Source organism: Meleagris gallopavo, chromosome 1 (genome assembly GCF_905368555.1).
Source record: "Meleagris gallopavo chromosome 1, MGAL_WU_HG_1.1, whole genome shotgun sequence".
NCBI lineage: Eukaryota > Metazoa > Chordata > Aves > Galliformes > Phasianidae > Meleagris > Meleagris gallopavo.
Genome location: NC_139404.1, coordinates 19,135,726 through 19,160,153, shown reverse-complemented (window position 1 = coordinate 19,160,153; position 24,428 = coordinate 19,135,726). Strand labels below are relative to the sequence as shown.

Below are 24,428 nucleotides of genomic sequence, written 5' to 3'. Positions count from 1 at the left end.
AACATTTCTGAATCTGTGTGCCACAAGATAAAAAAAGAATACTGGACTCATCAGTTTTCACATCACAGAATAACAGAGTAGTTGAGATTGCCTCTTGTCTCTGGACACCGCTGAAAAGATCTTGGTCTCATCCTCTTTTCACCCTCTTTTCAGATATTTATGTTCATTGATAAGATTACATCAATAAGAGCCCCCCTCAGTATTCTCTTCTCTAGGCTGAATAGTCTCAACTTTTTCAACCTTTCCTCACAGGTTTGATGCTCCCATCCCCTCATTCTCTTCATGGCTTTTTATTAAACTCTCTCCCATAAGCCCATGATGCTCTTGTACTGAGGACACCCAAAGCGATCAAAGTCCATCAGTTGTGGTCTCACTGCTTAGCAGAGTGAATGGATCACTTTCCTCCACGTGCTGAAAAAACTCTGCCTAATGAATCCCATTTTCCTCCCATCTCCCTGTAGATATTTATAAACATTGATTAGATCCTAGTCTTCTTTTCCCCAGGATGAAGAGACCCAGGTTACTCAGCCTTTCCTCATACTGGAGATACTCCAGGACCTTTATCATCTTTGTGGCCCTCCACTGAACTCTATAGGAGATCCCTGTATTTTTTGAACGGGGAACCCAGAACTGGACATAGTGGTCTAAATTTTGCCTCGCCAGGGCAGAGTAGAGGGGGAGGATAACTTCCCTTGACTTGCTAACCATATTCTTTTTAATGCTCCCCAGGATCCCATTGGTCTTCATGGCCACGAGGGCACACTGCTGGCTCATGGCTAACCTGTTGTCCACCAGGACTCTCAAATCCTTCTCCTAGAGCTCCTCTCCAGCAGGTCATCACCTAACCTGAACTGATGCATGCAGTTATTTCTCCCCAGCTGTAAGACTCTACACTTGCTCTTGTTAAACCTCATCAGGTTCTTCCTCTTCCAACTCTTCAGACTGTCCAGGTGTTGTTGAATGGTAGAACAGGTATGTCAGGTACTCGTCCCAGCTTTGTATCATCAGCAAAGTTGGTGAGTGTGAATTCTATCTCTTCATCCAAGTAATTGACAAGATCAAAGTCAGTACTAATGCATGGGGAGCACTGCTAGTTACAGGCCTCCTACCAGACTCTTGTGCCACTGATGTCAGCCCTTTAAGCTTGACCAGTCAGTCAGTTCTCAATCCATCTCACCACCCACTCATCTATCCCGCATTTTCTAAGTTTCATAACAAGGATGTTGTGAGAGGTTGTGTCAAATGCTTTCCTGAAGTCAAGGTACACAACATCCACTGTTCTCCACCCATCTAGTCAGCCAGTGATGACATCATAGAAGGCTATGACATAGGTCAGGCATGATGTCCCCTTGGTGAATCCACAATGACTACTCCTGATAACTTTCTTCTCTTCCAGTTGCTTGAAGATTACATCCAGAAAAAGTCATTACATTACCTTTCCAGGGACAGAAGTGAGGTTGACTGGCCTGTAGTTCCCTCAGTCTTCTTTCTTGCCCTTTTTGAAGACTGGAGTGATACTGGCTGTCCTCCAGACTTCAGGCACATCTGTTCACAAACACCTTTCAAAGATGATAGAGACCAGCACAGCTGTTGTTCTGCTAGTTCTTTCAGCACACGTGGGTGCCTCCTGTTGGGGCCTATAGATTTGTGTGTGTTGATTTTAGATAGGTGGTCTCTGAGAAGATCCTCACTTCATTTAGTAGGGGACCCACATTTTCCCTAGTCTTCCTTTTACTGTTGACATACTTAAAAATAACCTTGCTTGTTGTCCTTTACCTCCTTTGCAAGGTTTAATTCCAAGAGGCCTTAACATTCCTCATTGCACCCCTACAGGCCCTGGTAAGATTCCTATATTCTTTGCAGATGGACAGGCCCCTTTTCCACATTTCATGGACTTTCATCTTTCCTTTTAGTATATCCATGAGTTCCTTACCCTTGACTTCCTTGTGACAAGAGCTCATTGCTAACCCATGCAGAAATTGTTATCCACACTTCCATTTCTACCAGAGTACTTTCTAGCTGGGCAGTCCAAAGCACATACTGGTGGTGACTGGGGTCGTTCCTCCCCATGTACAGGTTTCACTTCTTGTTGGACTTCATGAAGTTCGTGTCAGCCTGTTTACCCAGTCTTAACATGGTGATGTTATAATCTACTTGTGTATTATCTTCAAACATGCTGAGAGTGCACCCTACCCCAGGCTACTAATGAAGATGTTAAATAGGACTGGACTCAGTATTGACTATTGACTAGTTACTCTCCTGTGTGACTTAATGTAGATTCCTGTGTGATCTAATCTAGGTGTTTCTGCTCCGGCAGGGGGATTGGGCTAGACCATCTTTTGAGGTACCTGCCAATCCCTGACATTCTGTGATTCTGTCCTCCAACTAGATTTTGCATCACTGATTGCAACACTCTGGGCCCAGCCATTCAGATGATTTTTGATCCACCTCTCTGTCTACTTGTCCCACCCATGCACCTACAGGATTTTTATGAGGATCTTATGGAAGATAATATCAAAGGTCTTATTAAAGTCTTGGCAGAAATTATTTACTGCTTTCCCATCAACTCTCAGACAAGTCATTTAATTGTAGAAGTTCAGTGAGTTAGTAAAGAAGGACCTCTGCTTGTTGAACTAATTCCATTTGGTGAATTAACTTAACAAAAATTTGTAGAGATGTAGCAGCAATAAAAGTTTTACTTTTTTCTGTTACTGTCTGACATCATTTACATTTATAACAACTAATTAAGCAGCAGCCTTTTGTTTGTGGTTAATTCTTCAGATAAATGCTCATGTGTGCATCTGCAATATCTCTGTAACAATGAAACAGATATGACTGCTTACTGATCCTTCTGTAATTTCAAAGGTAAGGCATAAAACATTGTGTTATTGAATTAAACATCTTCTGACTATGTATGTCCTTATTTCATTTTAGTCAAATTAATAAGCAAGGAATCATGAAATTTGTACAGTATCATGGAGGTGTAAGGAAAGGAAATTAAAATAGACCTCATCCTATTTTTGCTTACATCCTTTTACTCCTCAAAATAAATATTATCAAAATCTGCATCATTTCTAACCATGCATTGGAAAGATAAATATAACTACATGAAAAGAAGTAAGCTTACTAGTAAAGAAATAATGACTAAAATAAAGTTGTTCCTTTCTTATTGATTAGAGGCAGCTCTAGATTTTAGACTAATAGGATGAATTAATACTGCAGCATCACGAAGTCAGACTTGTCAAATGCAAGTGGGTATACAACTGGTCCCATCTCTGATAGCCATGTCTGCCTGAAGGCTATTAGATAAATATGTAATTAAATACATATGGTTCCTGACTGATCTGAATTTTTTTTTGTTGTTCAAGATTAGAAATATGAAAAGAGTATAGTTATTTGATCTGAGAGAAAGGTTTCCATTTGAGATAAAATTTATGTTCTATGGACTGATTCTGAGCAGTTGCTTTAGCTGGATAGATTTTTTTTCCATCTAAATCCTTGTGCAGCTGGATTAAGTATTCTTGTGTTCAGGACGTAAAATTAGAATGATAAAAGAAAGTAATCACTGTATATCTTGATTGGCTGCTAGAGATTCCAAACCATAGCTTGTTCTTGGCATAAAATCAAATGTCATCTATTGGATGCTCATCACATGTAAAATACCAGAATGCCAACTGCTTTTCATTTAGCCAAGCACCACATTGGCCCTGTCCCAGAAGCTGGCTGGTACTCATTCAGAATTCACAGGTTGGTGGGACTGTGGTCTCATCAGTCTTTCCTTCCTCATTTTACTTCATGGATTTTTTTTGTTTGCTTGTTTGTTGTTTGTTTACATTTTCGCACTCCTTTCTAGTTTCTCTGATTGTTAGTTTACATCTTTCCTCATTTTCATGTGAGTATGTGGGCCATCTACCCCCCTATATTTCAGAATCTCTTTAAAATAATTTTCATTTCCTTTTCTTTTTTCCTCTTTTCTCTCTTTTGAAATATAAACAATACAGTATAAATAATACAACTAAATCTAAATCTAAATATATTTTCCTTGTTCCTTTTTCTCCTCTTAAATTTCTCCTTAAATGTTGTCTCTTTCCTTCAGTTTCTGCTTCCTTTGTTAATCCAACACATATAATATATTAAATGTATATTGTCATATATCGTCAATACATGTGCAATATAAATGTCATCTGGATACAATTCTGAGATATGTTGTGGTTTAGAAATGAGTAAATATCTCTGTTAGGGGTTTTAATCTTTCTGCCCACTAGCCTTTGTTCTTCTGGCAAGAGTGCATTGCCAAACAAGAGTGCAATCAATTGCAGACTTCTGCCTATTCCTTAAGGTAATATGCTTATTTTCTTGAACTTTTTTTTTTTTATATATATTTTATAATATTTTTTCAGTCATCACAGCATAGATTAATTTAATTTAATTTCATGTAAGGTTAACATTAAAGATAATCCAGATTCATTTGATCTGCTTTTGGCACAATCTGGAGTTATACAGTAATTTATGATAGCATATGTAGTCAGAAATGCAATTTAAATTTCAATATTATATTTTGTATAGCCTTGTAGAAATGTATAAAATTATAATATAAAATATTTGCATTTAAGTATAAAATATATTTACAATAAAATGCTACTATTTCAATGTATATTGTTATACAAAACCAGATAATTTGAAATTTTATCATAAATTCATTTTTTATCATATGAATTAGACAATTTAAAATAAAAAGTATGGTGTTTTATTTAACTTGTCTTTTTGTATCTTTTGAATAGCTAAAAGAAAACAAAAAAAAAAAACAAACAAGTACATTTGAATGTTACATTTCAATATGTCTTTTGCAATTAAATCTCCCAGGACAAGTCCAGAGCAGCTGAAACTTTCACATAGTCTCTGTTTCAACTTGGCCAACTACAGTTCTTTACTTTCTTTTGTTCTGTGATTTTTTTCCCTGGCTTCTCTATTCCTAGGAGCACATAGAATGATCGTTTTGCCTCCTTTATGTAATTGCAAACTATTTTGACAATATAGTTTTGAGGTATCTACCAGATTCCTTACCACATTGATTTTAGATAATTACATTATAAGTTTTCTCAGTAAATCTTCAGTAAATTTTACTTGGTAAATATTGGTTACAGGACACTACGTTAAGAATGGGACTGATCATTGAGACATCATATCTTACAATTTCCAGTTTGAATTTGAACAAATTCATTAAGGGTTGTTAAAATTTTACCTGTATAAACTCATCCTGTGAACCCTAAATTTTCATGTGAGCCACTGTCTGCTATTCCTGTAATCATCAGAAGCCATAATTTAACAGTTTAGCTATACTCTCTTTAAGAGCACTATAGCAATCATGTTTCTGGAATCTTGTGAAACAACAAGCTACAAGCTAGATGACCTATTTGTTTCTGGGAATGGATGGTATTTGAGAGAGTATTCCAGAGACTTACATTTCTAGAGTTCTCCTCAATTGCTCTGAGTGAAGGAGACTGGGTTAACAGACCTGTCTTGTATGCGTGTATCAAAGGAACCTTTTTCTTTTTGAAACAAAGGCTGTCATCTATCTTTGTGAGCGCCCTGTTGGGTAGGCATGACTTACTTTATACTGTAGTTTAATTAGACTTACTTTCTATTTTGGTAGTGTGCTTTACCGTACGATACTCTGAAGAGCTAATTCCATATGCACATTGCTTGTATTTTGTTGCAAGGAGGAAGTTACAGAAAATCTGCTGTTCAGAGTTCATTTCTTGAAACCTAAGCATGGTAAGGAACTATCTGAGATAGAATTTTTCAAAACAATAGTATTAATGGTCTTCAAACTAAAGTATTTCCAAAAACAGAAAAAAAGTTGGCTTAACTATGGCTTTCTTTCCTATCATTTCAACACAGTCAATGTGGTAAAAAATGGGGGATAACAAACTACAGCAATAATTTTCAAACCTCTAAAATGCTCACATGTTATCTACTGCTGCCATTAAAGACTTCAGGAAGGTCTAAATGGATTAGCATTTCTTTCAGAAGTATCTGTAAATCTACTGTTGCTTCTTGCTTTGACATATTGCTTTTCATCTTGCTCGACATTGCTTTTCAGCCCTTTCAAATTAAATGGGGGATTAAATACTGAGTATTTCTTGCACCACCTTTTGCCCTGCAAGTGAGGAATATTTGTCAAAATTGTCCCTACCACATTTAGAACATCTTCCAAACTTCCTTGATATAAAGTCAGTAACTGAAGAAAATTAATGCTTAGACATGAAGGCCTTAAAAAAAAAGAGAGATGAAAGAGATGATATCTGTGAAACAGTTTGTTCCACTATTCTCTTCCTGTCTGAACAGTGAGAGAGTGTAGATGGAAAAGAAAAAGTAGTAGATGCTGTAAAATGTTGTCTCAAAAATGGTTCACATATGAATGAGCAGAAAAGGGTAGAATAAAAAATCAACACTTTATTTGAACATCTACAAAGTAGATAGCTATATTTGAATGAATAACCCTTGTCCTTCATAGTCACTCACTGGATATAGTGACTGAAAAATAGGAACTTCTAAGTTGTGATTCATGTAGTTTATTTTTAGTTATCAACATAAGGATGAAGATGAGATGTGACAGAATCTCTCTATTTTTATCTTTTGAATATAAAAAGAACTCTGACATCCACATTTCAGATGACTATGTCTATATTGCAAATGTCTAATATCACATGGCATCAGTGCATACTGGAAGAGAAGGAACAGTGAGTAAATGACAACTTGGAATGGCAAAATGGAATAAGAGGAAATTAAGGTAATAGGGAGGGAGGGAGAAAAAAAAAAAGATTCCTCCAGATCCCTCCACAGTGTCGTGGTTTTGTGATTTTTGGTTTTCAGTACTGCACATCATAACATCATGTAGTACACTGGGAGTTAAAGTGTTAATGCTCCAATTCCAGGTACCTGTCCCTGTACTGTTGCAGATCATGAGATCTGGCCCTTTCTGATTGGGTGCTCACTTACTGCCTTGCAGGGGGGTGCTGGAGGATGCTTTCCTAGCTGTACCAAGCTTTTCAGGTTTGAATCGGTCTCAGGAAGTCTCTCTCTCTCCTATTTTATTTGATTTGTTAGTCTCAGTTTCAATTGTATTATATTGTATTATCTTGCATTCCAATATTATAGTTAGTAAAATAACTTTTCTTCCATAGATTGTTGCTGTTGTTTTTTTTCCCTTCCTTGAGCCCAGCTCCCATCTCCTTACCCCTTTTCCCTTTCCCTTTTCACTTTGTGGGGGGGGGGGGGGGGGGGTAGGGAGGAGGGAGCAGGGGCCTACTCTACCCTGTCACGGGCATAGAGCAGAGATTGGTCTTGTTAACTCCGTGACACACAAATAGACGTACAGACACACTTGAGCAGATGGTGGTGGAAGGTGAGCCAGAACTCAGTCTACCTACAAAGCCAAGAGAATGTGCAGAACAAGCCTTTTTCCTTCTCCAGAACAGAAGTGCTGAGTCAGAGCATAACAATAATTCTACTAATTGAGATAAATGGGATGAGGTTCAACTAGGCCAAGTGTCGGGTCCTGCACTTTGGCCGCAATAACCGCAAGCAGTGTTATAGGCTTGGGGATGAGTGGCTGGATGATTGTGAAAAAGAAAGAGACCTAGGGGTGTTGGTTGATGCTCGGCTGAACATGAGCCGACAGTGTGCCCGGGTGGCCAAGAGGGCCAACGGCATCCTGGCCTACATTAGAAATACTGTGGCCAGCAGGAGCAGGAGGTGATCATCTCCCTCTACTCAGCACTGGTGAGGCCGCACCTCGAGTATTGTGTTCAGTTTTGGGCCCCTCATTACAGGAAAGATGTTGAGAAAAGGGCAACAAAATAGATCTTTGCTTGCTAGATTCAAAAATGAATTTTTATAAATTCCAAAATCTTTACAACACACTAAAATTCATCAATACATACATAATGTAGCAATATTTTCTTGCTTTTGCTTTTTTTTTCTCAGCAAAAAATTTTTATTTGTAAGCTAGAATACTCTGCTGCAGTTGAACCCCTATACATTTGTGTGGATAAATCCTAATTAATTATAATTGTTAAAGCTACTATTTTCCTATGAAATGATATTAATTAGGTAGAGTGACGTACTTTCTTCAGAGGCCATATACTATATTTTTACCTTAAAAAAAGAAAGAAATGTTCAAAGCAAGTATAATGAATATTATGAATATATGAATATACATCTAAGGAATACTGGAAAGGAAGTAGAGTGAAAGAGGAAGGAATAATTCAAGAAAGAGGAAGATAGATAAAGCTGAATGTTTTGTTTGTTCTTACATTTAAGACAGTTTTTCAAGACCTAAACCAAAGTCATTATTATATTTTAATAATGTCTCGTGTTTTAATAATGTTACCTTGCTATCTTACAAGGAAGTTTCATTGTTTTGCAGTACTTTTTGGCAGGAAAAGTACATTTTTCTCTCACCCTGGAGATGAGGAAATTTCACTTATTAGAATGGCCTTCTTAAATTTATGAAATATAAGTATTAAGTCTACTCTGGTTTTGTTGCTGACTTATAACTGACATGTTCTTTCATGTGTTAAAAAAAGTGGTTTAACTTCCATAAGTAGTGGAGAGAACAACAAAAATAATATGATAATGTAACTGAAAAAGTACAGACATGCTGATTTGGAATATACACTGTGAATATATTTACAGTGAATTCAGCTCTTAAATATCTAAAATTCTAATAGAGGCATTTATGAGCTAGTGGTATTATTAGTTATCTTGTTACCTTGAAGATCGGTTATTGCCAACTATTCTAGACTCCAGTCTCCTATTCTAAGGGAAAATGCACTATTTACAATCCAACCAATTTCTGTTTCAGCAGAGCATATATAACTCTTGTTCTCAGTGTACCATAGGTTATCATTGACTGTGTCAAATGGATGAAGGAATATGTGAATAACTTATGCAGTGAATAGAACTGTACCTCCTAATGTATAATGCAATGACAGATCATCTATTTCAAAAAACAAGTGGGCAGAAATACTACAAAAACTATTAAACTCACAGAAATCTTTAGCACATGCTTCTTGGGAGGTAAATGGTAGCTGTGATGTATTTACTGAAGTATATCTCAATTCACAACAGAACAGGGATAAAACTTAGGGAAGGTTATTAAATTCTATAATAAATAATCTTTTTTTTTTTTTTTTTTTTTTTTTTTTTCGGTCACTTCCAAACATAGATATCTATTTTCTTACATCTATTCAAAGGTTCTTCAGAATTCTTTTATATTTATTCTTTTCTTTCTTTTATTTAAAGGAAATCAGTCATATCATATTAGTTCACTCAGCTCTTAATCATTTGTGATCCTGCTGCTCTGTCTTTTCTGCAGTGTTTTCTCAACATAAAGTTACAACAGTGACTTCTGAAGAAGTATCTACTGTATGGCATACATTAATTACTTTCCCAGAAAGTCAAATACTCTTTTTATTGGCATTAATCTTCTCTCAAACTAATTGTTGATTTCTAATTGTAATGCATTCACAAAATACTGCTGTTTGGTACTGTATGATACTTCTGTTTATCTCAGTAGATGAGAGATTATGGACAGTTTGAAGATTGAAATTACGCTTTCATTTCTATAAGCGTAATTCTATTTACGCTTATACAATTTCTATAATGTTTCTTACATGTCAAAGTTGAAGTGGAAGAATGAAGGAAGACAGGGATCTATTTAACAGACAGAAAATTTCAGACCAGAATATTTCAAGAGTTTTTTGCTTAATTGTTTTGTAACTTGTTCTTCCACTTTCTCCATAGAGAAAACCCTTCTCTCCCCCAGCAAAACCATAAGTATTCTTATTTTCTACAGGAGCTGAAGATCCATCAAGGAAAATGAAATAACAGTAGAATATTTCTATCAACTGAACTCCATTTTATTTTCTTTTGGTATTTATGGTATACTTGAGGATGTCTGTCTTTGGTTTTTGAGCTGTTTGAATCATAAGGATCATTTACATATATGCGGGAACAAAATGTTTTAATTCTGGTCAATAAAAAATCAGGAATTCCAAATGCAGAATATGACATATACAGAAACTCAAATATAGAGATATTTATTAATTTTTAAAAAAAGATCTGTCATCCCCAAAGACCTTATTTTTAAGTAACTGAGATGTTACAATATGTTGTGAAAAGCATGAGCTTGCAATTTAATAATGCACAGTAAATGACAGTTTGACTGCTGTGGGATTTGATCTGATGATCCACAATTCATGAGCCATTTTTTTTAGCTGTTTCAGTTGTTAATCTTGTTTTGTTTCAGTTCAGAAATGTCATGATGTGCCATTATAAAGCATGGTCAAACAGTTTGGGAAAGAGCCACAAAAATGTCAAAGAATCTGATTAATCATAGAATCATAGAATTGTCTGATTTGGAAGGGACATTTAAAGGTCATCTAACTCAATTGTTCTGCAATGGACTGGGATGTCTTCAGCTAGATCAGGTTGCTCAGAGCCCCGTCCGGAGACAGACTGATCTTGAAAGTCTCAAGGGACCCTCTCTCTTGGAAACATGTTTCAGTGCTTTAACCACCCTAATTGAAAAAAACTTTTTCCTTATATCCAATTTAAATATCTCCACTTTTAGTTTGAAACCATTTCTCCTTGTCAACAATAGACCCTGCTGAAGAGTCTGTCCTTTCTTACAGTCTCACTTTAGATACTGAAAGGCCACTATCAGATCTTCCTGGAGCCTTCTCTTCTGCAGTCTGAACAACTCTCAGATATCTCAGCCTCAGCCTATCCTCATAGGGAAGGTGAGGAAAGTTCCACCCCTTGAATCATATTTGTGACCCTCCACTGGATGTGCTCCAACAAGTCCATGTCTCTCCTGTTCTGAGGATTTCACAACTGGACGCAGTAGTCTAGGTCAGGTTTCAGGAGTGCAGAGTAGAGGGACAGAATCACATCCCTCACCCTGCTGGCCACACTTCTGACGCAGTCCAGGATACAGTTGATTTTCCGAGCTGTGAGGGCACATTTCTGATGCATGTCCAGTTTGCTGTCCATGATTACCCTAGGTTCTTTTTGGGAGGGCTCTGTTCAACCCTTTCATCCCTCAATTCATACTGATAGTGGGGCTTGCCATGACCCAGGTGCAAGACCTTGTGTTTGGCTTTGTTGAACCTGATGAGGTTCTCCTGGACCCACTTCTTGAGCCTGTCTAGGCCTCCTTGGATGGCATTCCATTCCTGAGGTGGGTTGTGAAGTGCTTGAAGATCCTTCCTTTAATTGTTGTTTTATGTAGTTCTTATTTGTTTTCAGAATGCAGTATTCTCTTATGTACAACACTGTACTTCAAAGGACGGTTATTTTTTATTTTTTCAAGATAGGGTATTGTTATTATATGGTCCTTTTTTAGTAGTAAATGTAATTAACTGGAATTATACGTGAAGGAATATACAAATAGATTATAGAAGAGCAGCTGATACAACAGATGAAGAAGTTCAACACAAGCAGGAGAGAATAAAATTTTCATGTTCAAAGTTACATATACCAACAGATGGTCAGGTGTCTTCTGTGCACAGGAGAAGAAGGCATAAACAAATACAAAAAGATTGTGGAGGTCATTTCCTTGAAGACAGTAAGTTTGTCACTGTGATGTTTACTTTTGAAATGATGATCAAGAGAATTAGAAACAAATAAATCATAAAGACATTCCCCAAATGAGTAACCAGGCCTATGAAAAAAAGGATAGTTCTTCTGAATGAAAAAAATGGCCACATGATGTGAAAGAGTTCATTGTTTAATAGCAGCAATCATCCATAAACATAGGATACAAAAATATTCTACTATGTTCTAGGAGAGTTTTGTCTACTAATTTTAGTTTTCAGTTTACTTGATTCCTTGCATTTGCTATATCACATCATAGTTGTTTAACATTTTTATTATGTGTCATTTGCATAAGATTTCTTCTAAAGAGAGTGATGTGTTAATTTAGGTTTCATATGCCTGTTTACATTCAATTGGAGTAAACTTGTATCTTGCTATGAGATGTGTCAACATCAATAAATGAACTTATCCAAGTTTCTTTGTAATCTGCCCTGATGGAAGTGCTGAAAAATTTATTCTACCATGCCGTAGATAAGTTGCTGTTCCTTTATTACAGCTGTCCAAAGATAAGCTCCAGAATGTTTCTTCTATTTGAAAGTAAGATTGTTTGGTCAGAAAAGCTATAAACTAGATCTACTTTGAATGTCGTCAGTAGAAATAATTTAATTATAGATATCCATACTTGCTAATTGCATATTATACCTTGCACAGCCTCTTATAACATGCCCACTGATGAACAGATAACTATACAGTGAGGTAGATTGAAAACTGGCTGAAACATCAGACATAAGTCATTGTGATAGGAAAGCAGAATGTACATTTGGAGGCCCGTCACTAGTGGCATACTTCAGGAATTAATACTGGGACTGGAATGTCTTTGCTATGACTTTAATATTGAGGCAGAGTGCACCCTCAGCAATTCTGTAATCATACAAACCTGGGAGAAATGGTTCATGCATCTCAGGTTGTGCTGCTGCTCAGAAGGACCTCAAGTCTGGAGAAATTGTCTGACAGAAATACCAAATCAATAAAGAATGCCGAGTCCTACACATGAGAAAGAATAGTTTCAGGATGAGTACTGACTGTCTCTGCAGAAAAGAACTGGAGGATTTGCTGGAATGAATATGAGCCAGCAGCATGCCCTTGACATTAAGGCCAACTGTATCCTGGGCTGCATTAGGCAAAGTAGTATCAATCGCTCAAGGGACGTAATTCTTCCCCTCTGCTCAACACTGGTAAGGGACATTGCGTGCTGTGTCCTGCTCTCCCCTCCCCAGAACAAGAGAGGTATGAAGCAACAGGGAGTCTAAAAAAGGATCACTATGATAGTGCTGGGACTAGAGAACCTCTCCTCTATGGAAAGACTGAGACAACTGGAACTATTAAGCTTAGAGACAAGAAAGTTCATGGTGAATGTGTGCACAAATCACACCTAAATGTGTACAAATAGGGTTTTGGGGGAAAGAGTAAATAAGACTGAGCCAGACTCTTTTCATTGGTGTCCCATGACAGAACCAGAGGCAATGAGCACAAGCTGAAATGCAGGAAAATCTATTTAAACAGAAGAAAAATGTTTACTCTGAGTAGTCAGACACTAGACCTGTTTACACAGGTTTACAGAGAATTTATGGAGTCTTAATCTTTAGAGATGTTTGAGAATGAGCTGGACATCATTCTCAGAAACCTGTTTAGTTCCTGTTTTGGACAGGCTCATTGGACTGGAGACCTTAAGAAGTTCCTGCTAACTTCATCAATTCTGTGTTTCTGGGATTCTGTGAAATTGTTCCTTTTTTTACTTTTCCTCTGATTCAGTAATTTGGGATAATTTCAAGTCTGTGGTCTATACTGGCCATGTAGCAAAGGTCTTTCTGAAACTCTGTTCTGAGGATCAATTAAACAAGCAACGTTCAGGAATTAACATTTCCATTCAAGTTTTTGGAATGTACTGTGTGCTAGAAAACATGAGTTTCAAATAACAAGTTGTTTATAATTTTTCCCCTATAGTAGTGTGTAAAGCATCTAAACACCTAAAGAACATTTTCAGAATCCATTTGTCATTCTAGAACTGAGTAGCAAAATAAACATTTTAAAGGAAATGTCAGTAATTAACTGCCAAAGAACTTGAAGTTTGTTTTACCTAGGGGAAAGATTTTGCACATTGATAGTAGCAATGTTATAGTTAAATGCTACACACTGACAATTCTGTAGTGGCAACATACCCTGACATTGACCTGCCCATCTCAGAAAAGTGACTTGGACAGTGAAACCTTCAATTTATCAACTTCAATTAGACCATACTTCAACACTGCATCTGCAATTCTATGACTCCCTCATTTTCCTTAATTTCAACACTCAATGCATGGAAACCATTTCCACAGTCATATCATATTTGTTTGTATATTTCTTATTCTTCAGTGAAAAGAAGCCTGTACTGGGGACATATGCTTAGCTCAGTTTAGCTATCTGGGTCAACAAGACCAGGCAGTACGTTCAGTCTGAGTGGCTACTAGATGTTATGTGTGCACAAACAGCATTGATATATCTTTTTTATACCATCAGTCCACTGCCACCTTCTGTACTAATTTACTTTATTATCACAGATCCTATTCCAAGATCCAGTTCCAATTCTCTCCTGTCCAGCAATGGATTTAAACATGCATAACTTTAAGACAAATCAAATTCCTCAAGGAGACTACTCATATTTTAAAATATATGCATATGCTTGAGTCAGGGTCTGAGTGTTTCAGCTATTCCTCCTTAGACTGTTTTTGGATCAGATCAAATCATGCTCTTGTGAGTCTCATGAGTAATCATATAGTCACGAATCATGCATTCAACAAAACAGGACAAATCATCAGCTTTCTTTGTTGTACAGATAAATCATCTGACTATCTCTAGAAGTTTCTGAATGAATGATTGCTTCTTGCCCACCAGCCAGTGTTTTTGCCTAGTCTGGAATTATTGGCCTCTGTATCCCTCTTTCAGCTATGTGATGAAGGCCATTCTGCCTGATCTGGGCTTATGGATAGGACTGCATCTTATAGAATAGGAGATTTATTACTTCTTGCATTTAAATGACTGGGATAAAATATTGCAAACAGCAAATGACACATGAGATTTGTCAGATGAGGACATTTATATAGGTGCCTCCTTTTCTGAGACTTACTGAATTTCTCTGCCACTTTTTACAGTGAGTCACAGTTCTGCTTCTGTAGGAGAAACCACTGCACATAGTATTCTCATTTAGAAATGCCACAGATGCCAGCATAGAAATCAGTACTAATTTGTGAAGATTTTACTCTGGCACTGCATTCACACCAATCCTCTGCCTACTCCTCAAAGAGCTGGCAATCCCCAGACTTGGTTTGACTACTGAATTGTGTAAGTCCAAGATAATTTATTCTACTTCTATAAACATTTTTTCCTCATATCTATTCTCTGCATGTTTCCTATTAGAGTTTTTGAGTCACTGCTTTACCTTTTGAGCTTGAAGAGCATCCCTTGGCCCAGGTGTTGTTCTCTACTTCCTCATTTGGATCATCTTGAATAGATCAGGGTTTCATTGTAAACTGCATTATTTTCTCTAATGATTTTAAAGCTTGCTTAATTTTTTTTTCTTTTTTGTAGATTTATTTATGTTAGATTTAAAAATCTCCAAAAGCCACTGCAACTATTCCACACAAAAGAATAATCAAAAAAATATGAGGCTGTATTCAGAAAGCCTTTTTTGTTTTTGTTGTTCAGTGCCATTTGAACAGCTAAACTAGTCTGGAACACTGTCTACTGAGAGAATGAGGCACAAAAAAAAAAAAAAAAAAAAAAAAAAAAAAGTTGATGATGCCCTTTCTTCCTTGATGTCCCACTTACCTTTGAACAGCAATGTCTGACAGTTTGGATTTATCAGAAGTACTCAGAGTAGATAAGCTCTGTGTCACTGTGCCTTCCTGCTATCAGAGGAGCTGAGCAGAGAACAAAACAGTTTCCAGGGCACTGTGACTATATTTGAGGCTGGCAGATTTCCAGTGGAGAGCAAGACTAACAGGTCTTTTATTAGGAATGCAGTATAGCAGGGAAGAACTATCCTTCTGAATGAAAACAGTAGCTCTGCTGATACATTGTGCCTCTGTTGAGTAAATAATTTTAAATCAGAAAAAAAAGTAAATATTACACTGTTCCAACAAATCCTTTCTTTCTGTACAACTGTGTTAATTATTGATTGTCAGTAAGGCTCACATGTAAAAAAATAAGTAAATCACTTGACCAACTTGCAGGCGTTTCACCTTCAGCTTCAGAGAAAACTGCTATTCTCTCTGTGTGCTGTCTGCTCCTCCTACTCTGTCCATGACTGACGTTGCTCTTGTGATAAATGTCTCTTCAGCGTGACTGGCTGCACTTTGCTAATTTACAGTGAATCACTTTGTTACGCTTACAATTGTATAAGCTCTGAGGCACTGTCAGACTGCAGCAGTCAGTAGGTGCATGGTTATGCAAAAAGGGTGGCTCATAGCATGTAGGGGGAGCACTTAGGCTTAAAATGTTAATTTTTGCAAAATGTTAACTGCTGACTCAGAGGCTGATAGCACCTACACAGTTTCATATTTCACAGCTTTACAATTCCTTCTCTGGTGCACGCACATATTTTTTGAAGACCAAAATTATTTTTCCAGCAAATGTAATGCTCACAATAATATGCTTATGCTTCAATATGACTTCTTAAGTCAGTGATTTTTTTATTACACTGTTAATCAGAATATTAATATATGGAGAATTTATATGATTCAGCTACTCAGAAAAATGCTGTTATGAATTATAAAATGTGTGGGTGAAAATAGTAATGACTGACAAATACTGTGTTTAATGTATCAATTATACTGAAGATTGAACAGATTATCAAACATCTTCTATACCTGGACTGTTATTCATGCATAGTGCATCTAGGTTCAAACTGTACCGTGACAGCCAGGCTGTTGTCAGGAAGAAATACAACTTCCCTGAGAATGTGAATCTTCGGCCATTTTGCCTCTGCAGAAAAGGGAGCAAGGTCTATACATGCTGTGTTTGGTGACTAGCAGGTAGAGGAGCATCAGAGTAGACCCAGAACTGCAGAACTGTTAAGTGATTTGGATTGCAGGAAACATCTGATATTCATAGAATCATAGAATGGCCTGGGTTGAAAAGGACTTCAAAGTTCATCTAGTTTCAGCCCCTCTGCTGTGGGCAGGGTCACCAACTACTACAGCAGACTGCCTAGAACCACATCCAACTGGCCTTGAATGCCTCTAGGGACGTGGCACCCACAACCTCTCTGGGCAAATCTTCATCTGGTCTAAACTGAAACATAAGTCAGGGCCAGCATAGACTGAATTGTGACTTGTCAAGATGAGATTTAGATCTCTTCAAGGACATACATTTAGAGATTTCACAGCATCTCTTGTTTGACTATACTCACAGGGAAATATTTTTCCTGATATTGAATTGGAATTTCTTAGAGTACTACATGTAGCTGTTGCCTTTCATCTTAACACAGTGCACATCTAGAATCTGTTTCCATCTTCTCCAGAGCCACACAATTGGTAGTTGAAGATATTGATTAGATGAGCTTCACTTTTCCTTATTAAGATTCCCTTAGCCTCCTCCTTTAAGAACAAATGCAGATTTTCTGTCTCTCTTTTTTGCTGTGTGTTCCAATCACCATCTTCTTGTTCACAAACAGGATGCAATACTTCGTGGGTTGAATAATAATACTGAGGTTTGGAAACAACACTGATTTAACCTCAGAACATGTACTCAGAGACAGTGATCCAGATTATCAAACTAACAGAAAGTAAAAATTATAGACACCAATATTTATTTTTAGATTCCACCCTAAAGATATCTGTATGAATTCATTGATGATTCTGTGTGCAAAGATGAACACGACTGAGTATCTTTTTTCTGCTATGGTATCTCCAGATTTTTGAAGATGTAGATAGTACACATAATCCAGTAACAATCTATCTCTAGCTCATCACACCTAGCTCACCACATCTCGAGTCAGACCATATTTATATGAATGAACACCTACATATGGGAACTTCAACCAGATTAGAACAAATGCTTAGGATTTGATATTTAAGAAGTGGAATGAAGGCAAATATTTTATAATATACACATGTTCAGAGATGGAAGAGATGGATTTATTACTATAAAATTGAAATTCTGACATTACACGACTTTACTCATGCAGTATCAATTGAACATCCAGTTCAATAATAATGCCTGAAAGGGTTTTGTGCACCACAGGCAAATTCAAATGGAAAAGAGCCAACAGCTGAAACTGCATTTCAGCTGGGTCAAGTGCAAGTGACTAGATATTGCTAGAAAGTATTTCTGTATGCAGTTAGTTGTTTCCACTGGATGATGTTCAAAGACTGCATTGTGGGACATTATCTCACCAGGAAGGAAGGAAATCTAGTACCATTCAAAAAGGACTAAAGTCCTGGATATTGTTTTTAGTGACTATTAGAAACATAAAGAAGTTTGTTTGGTGGCAAGAGTCTTTTGTGGTCATTAAAAAAAAAAAAAAAAAAAAAAAAAAAAAGTATTTTCTAGTTGCCTTCCTTGTCTCTTCATAACAAAACCATAGCAACCCCAATGCAAAGTATGTGAATGAACATGCTGCTGAATGCCTGTTTTGTAGGGGGATGGCTGGCAGTTTTGGAGCTGTGGCCCTAGCAACAATGATGCCTGAGTGTTTTTCTCTAGGTAGTGGAGTTCTCTTGTAGACTTTTGGAGTGGAGGAGCAGAAAGAACCATTTATCCTAACTGCTAGCATATTCCAGGCCATAGAATCTCCCTCAAGCTATGCTAAATTGTGTTTGAGCTAGAAAACTACAGCTTGTAAGCATTTGTGGCATTGCTGTGAAAACATGCTTGTGAGAAACAGTATCATCTTGACAATACTGTACTAGAAAAGAAGTCTGGGAAGAAATTAGCGTGCTTGACTGTCTTTTGTTACGAAATAACCAAACAACAAATAAATGAAACAAAAATAAAACTAAGAAAAACTCTGTAGCAAATAATGAACAAGACAGATACATCCTCTACCAGAAATACATCCACACATACAGAATACAAAAAGAGGCAGAGCTGTAAGACATTGTTTATCATTGCCAGAGATTAAAAATCTGAACATGAAATTGTAAATCAAAATTCTTATAAATAAATAAAAAAATAAATAAAGTGAACAGAACAAATATCTCTTTAGCATCCAGAAAGGAGCGTGACAATGGGAGCACAACATTTCCTAGGTTTTCCTATTAAATCCTATCCTGAAATTAAATTGATAAATGAAGCTGGCTGAAATAAGTGGAAAAAAAAAAAAAAAAAAAAAAAAAAAAAAAAAAAAAAGCTTTATACAGCTTGTGAAACAAGTAGTTGTTGTTTTGTAAGATATAACCTATGTCTTTACCTGAAGGTGATTGATTATAACTTGTGATTGACATGTTCATTTCTTACTCTCTGAAGAGGTAATTTTTCTTTGATGTTATAAGTGACTTCTAGTTTTGTAAGCAATGGCATTTGCCATATACATATGTAATATTTTTTTCCAAGATAAATTTTAAAAACTATCTTGATACTTTCTAGTCTTCAATCAGAACGTTTGGAAAAAAGTATTGTTAAGTTCAGAATTCCAAAGAAAGACAGGACTACAAAGCAAGATTAAAAATGGGTGTTTATTTTTAACATCAGATTTTTCCAAGGGTTGAGCTAGCCTGTGTTTTGCCATTGTGAGCTATCATTAACTGCTGATTTTCAGAGTCGTTGCTTATAGTGACTACGATCTTAGTCTTTGACCAGTTTCTAAGCTGCTATCTTGTTTGAAACAGTCTTTTGAACTATACGGGTTCCAGTTTTTGAAATCTCCTTATGCTTGGTCACTTCATTAATGTCAGTTCCCAGAGGGATGAGATTCTTCATATATTTTAAGTATTTAAGTAAGTATGCAACAAGGTCTTTTCTACATTGTAAGTAGTAGTAGATGTGTACTGTTAATTCCTCAATCATCTTTTTTCTCCTCCGTGTATCTCAGCTCATGATGACTATGAACTTAGTACTTAACACCTAAAATAAGAAATGTAGTACAGTGCATGGAGTTTTTCCATAACAAAACTCAGGGATTTTTCTTCTTAATTCTTCGGACATTTGTGAGTAGTTGTAGAGGTGTCTTTACAACACGACTACAGCTATGAGGATGCAGTATTTTACTTAGACTAGGACAAATGTGAATGCCTTAAATTTTGATTTGTCCTTGTTTTGACTCCACAGTCTCTTTTGGCTGTGTTTCATTTGTGGTGAGATACTCCTTTCTGATTCTGCTCTATATGTGGTTGGATCCACGTAAAGACACTATAAATTTCAATAAAAATAAATTAAATTTAAAAAAAAAAGCTATCAAAATCAAACCAATATTGTTTTTTTTTGTGAGATACTACGCTTTAAATGCAAAGGCCTGGTAAGTACAGAGAGCTTTCCTGCCTTTAATGCTTGTGGCTTTGGTGTTCATCAGCCACCGAGAGTCATTAACTGCCTTGTAAATTTGGAGGCAACTACGTTTCTGCTATTATATCAACTGTCATATAAAATGGTTCTGCTTTATTTCTTTCTCTCTGTGTCTATTCCCGGTGTTATAATCATTTAGGTAGAAATTTCTCTTGTACCTACATTTTCAGTGTTCCTGCATGGAGTATCTTCTTTTGAAGAGAAAACAAATTAGAATTGGAAGCAGAAAATGAAATCAGAATTACTGGACAAAAAGAAAAATCAGCTAGTTAAGATTTCTATTGATGGAAAATTACAATAAAGTTGTCTTTCATTGTAATTCAGTTAATCTAATAGAATGCAGTGCATTGTGACATCCATTCTCAGGAATGGACTGATCAAGCTCTCATACAGTGGTTATCTGGATTAAAATCAAATGGTATCAAAAAGGGAAATTAGAGCAAATATGCAGATTATATATTGAATTCAAGTGGCTGAGATTATTTGGAAATATCTACTGATTTTCCTTCTCAAAAAAAAAAACAAAAAACAAAAAACCAACCAACAAACAAACCAACCAACAAACAAACAAACAAACTGGCTTTTTTTTTTCCCTACTGTTAATCTGTCTTGAGAGGTCCATTTGGGTTACAAGAACAATGAAGGAAGAATTCAGTCCACTAAAGATAACTATGCTTACTAAGTGTGTAGTCAGTTAGCTTTTTTTTTTTTTCTTTTTTTTTTTTTTTCCAAATTACTCCTTTGGACTGCACTGAAAGGTTTATAAAAGAACAAAGTAGTGACAAATGTGTTCTCTTGTCACTTGCTTGGAAAATTGAGTTCTGTTCAGTGTTGTGAAGACAGAACAGAAAGAACACAGTCTGAACAAGATCATCAAGACCAGAAAATCTTACTTTGATCTCTTTCTTAAGAACTAACCAGGAGCATTGTGACATTCTGTAAGGAGGCTAGATACTTTAAAAGCTCTAGTTGTGCATGATGATGCCTTTTGTAAACAATAGAAAAGTAATCTCACTTGAAGCTCACAACATTTTTCCTCTCGTAGTATACAATCTGTATCCCTCTTTCCTTGCCAAAATACTGCTGTACAGGTCTACTTACAAAATCCTTTTATTTCTCTATTTTTCAAACCTTTGTGTTACAAAGGAAATTAAGCTCTAAATACGTCTCTGATAACCTACAACCTATTGTATCAGGCCCAAATTTTATTTCTATTATCTAACCATGTCATGCTGAGCCTTCCTGTGCAGTGGTGGACACCCTCTACAGTTTGCAGAAATGAGAAAAGGTCAGAAAGAACAGATCTGTGGGAGCTGGTAGGTAATATATATTTTGACATGCTTAGGAATTGAGCACTGAGGGGATGACATGAACAAGTTTGTCTGCAGAGAGGAACAAAGCAATCTGGCTTTAAATTATACAGGCTACATGATACACCATGGTATCTTTCTAAAAGTTTGAGTTCAGAAAAGAAAAGAGTTGTTATTTTTAAGAACTCTTACTTTATGATATTTCTTAAGGTGTTGGAAAATATTTTGAAGTATTTTTCTTCAATCACTTTTTTTCCATACCTATTTGAATGTCTTTTTGATCTCTGAACTGTACTCTCTCAAAAAGGAATTTCTGTTGAAGATTAGGTGCATACTCAGTTCCCACATTAATGTATTGTTACAATTTTTTTAAGAATTTGCATGCAAATCAGAAATAAAAGTGATCTGTACTGATGAAAAAATTACATCAAATACAACAAACTAGCCTTATCTTTGGGAATCTGCCATTATAGTCAGAATTAATTTGAATTATTGAAGTAGAATTGTAAGATATTTAAAGGACTCAAAGTGAAAGAGTCAGACTCATTATCCTTTGACTGGAGTCTCCAGGTGTTAGTTTTTTTTTTCGCATGACATAAAGCATAGCAGCAATCTTTTATTGCTAATTCAGAGTTATCCACCCTGCATGAACTTGCATCTCAGATTAGCTTGATCTATATTATGTCTTTTATCATATTTTTTCAAATGTATAGCAGAAAGTGAAGCATTAGGACTGCTTAGTCAAAGGACATCAGAAAGTATTCCTGGAAAATTCCAACATAACAAAATTCCATTAATTGCTTTGCTTTATTTGGGCTTCACTAAGGAGTGGAGAAGCCTGTGAATAATTATACAAATCTTTAAAAAAAGTATTGTCTGCTCTGTTTCTTGGGTTCTTACAATCTGACAAGGCAGCACGGAAGTCTGACTGCAGGAGAACTGACGTTGCAAGTCAACGTGAATCTGGTAGATTATTAGCCTGTGTCATCTGCCAAAATCCTTTGTGAGTAGACTGTGACAAAAGTATCTTGACATTCAAGAACTGAGAGAATCAAGATGGATACATTTGGAGTAAGGCCACAGAAAGGAGATATTGTAAGAGCACAGGTTTATGATATCGCTACTTGCAATTTAAATAGGCTTCATATTGTGTAAATCAAAGGAGCTACTCTTGGCTTTCAAGCAACCAATAATGTAGTTTCAAGCCATGATATGCAATCAGATTTGCTGTGAGTGCCTCAGTTCCTCATTGTGCATCTTAGAGGTGAAGCATTTAGTGAAGTTTTACTTGCCTTTTGTGAAACTGTAAAATAAATTTTGAAAATCTTTTTGGATACTTTCTGCAGCATGTACAAAATATTTTAATGTTAGTTAGTTTTAACAAAGATCTGTGTTTCTTGTAAGAATGTCTGTGCTGACAAGTGCAAACACTGCGAAGAGTAGTGAAAATAACAGAAAACAGATCTTAGAAGCTATATAAATATCCTGTTAATGGCTAATATGAAACAAACAAACAAGCAAATAAACAAAATAACTCCCAAAATAATACCTCCTCCTCATCACCATGAACACCCATCCCCAAGTATGACTTCCACTGACATCCAGACTTAGCCTGGTAATTTGGCTGTCCAAGTAGCCCTGCCAGATCAAATATTTTCTTTATTATTGTTATTATTATTTCTAAATAGCGCATATATCACTTTGCATTTAACACATCTCTTTCTGTAATTATTTTGTAATTATTTGTGCTTTTGTTCATGAGAAACTATGTTACTAAATTGCATTGTTCATAGTTATCTTCTCAAAAAAAAAAAAAAATTGAAAACTGAAAAAGTACTAAATGTGCCAAATTAATGCGCTGAGTTTTCTACAGAAGCACATTATTTCTGTGTTCTGTGGTTGTAGCCAAAAAAAAAAAATTTCAAAAGCTAAAATTTTTCTTTGTCCTACAGGGCATTACATCCTTTGGATTCTGTTTATACTGGGAAAGCATCTACCCCCACACACCGTGATACAGCAACAATTTTCACTGCATGTGGGACTTATGATGGCATCATATTGGACAAGAATATTTTCATACTAAAGTACTAAAGATGTTTTGAAGATTTCATTTGAACAAGGTACATAGCATCTACTCCCAACTTACGAACATCTCACACAGAGATACAGGGTATTAGTAGAGAAGGAGCAGTACACTACAAAGTAGCACATTACAAGACAAACGTAGACAAAGTGCTTTAAAGCTGTTCTGTTACCGGCTAGCAACCCTCTCTCATTGAACTACATACCTGTATGTGGCGTTGGGCATGGACTACCACCTTCATCCAGCTTTGCTAACAGGAGAATGATTTCAAAAACATTAGCAGAGTGCACACTGAAGGACTGTTCTGCAGAGTATGCTGTGTTAAGAAAACTTCAGAAGGTGAAGCTCCAGCTGTCAGTCCTACATGTGTTGGAGGAGCAAACATTTCTCAGATGTCACTGAGGTGCCTTGCAAACCTGTGGAAAATGAGAGGATGACATTTGGTGATTTTATTGTTACAAATAAAAATACACATAAGTGAAAGCAAATTGCACTTATTTATGCAGCTTACATCAAAGGGCTGTGGTAGCAAAAGGCTGAAAGCCTTTGAGAACTAGTATCCACATTCTTACCCTTAGATCTACTAGATGATAAGAACTGGTGTGAAGTCCACTCTGAGGTTTGTCTCTCTATGACAGATAGGAAGTGCAGCATACACTTCAGACAAGACCACTGAAATAGAACAAAGCCCAAAGTCTTCAAGAAAAATTCCTAAAGGAAATCCAAATGCCTGAATGATGCGTCACTGTGTGTGCTTATCCTTTCCCTTATCTGCCCATTCTGCAAAAATCAGAGCTGACAAACAATGTAAAAAGTTCACCAATAATAATAATAACAGGTAGCAACAGGCAAACAGGTAGCCTGTCCTTCTTGAAACTTTTCTTGCTAAA

The 24,428-nt window shown here is 36.3% G+C and overlaps 1 long non-coding RNA gene across 1 annotated transcript; it reads right to left on the bottom strand.

The window, feature by feature from the left end:
* Positions 1–22,434: 22,434 nt before the first annotated feature.
* On the bottom strand, positions 22,435–24,136 carry LOC146545219 (uncharacterized). Its single transcript, XR_014881234.1, has 3 exons — positions 24,111–24,136; positions 23,744–23,954; positions 22,435–22,497 (listed from the first exon to the last, which is right to left on the bottom strand). It is a non-coding gene; the product is annotated as an uncharacterized LOC146545219 (long non-coding RNA).
* Between the last annotated feature and the right edge of the window lie 292 nt (positions 24,137–24,428).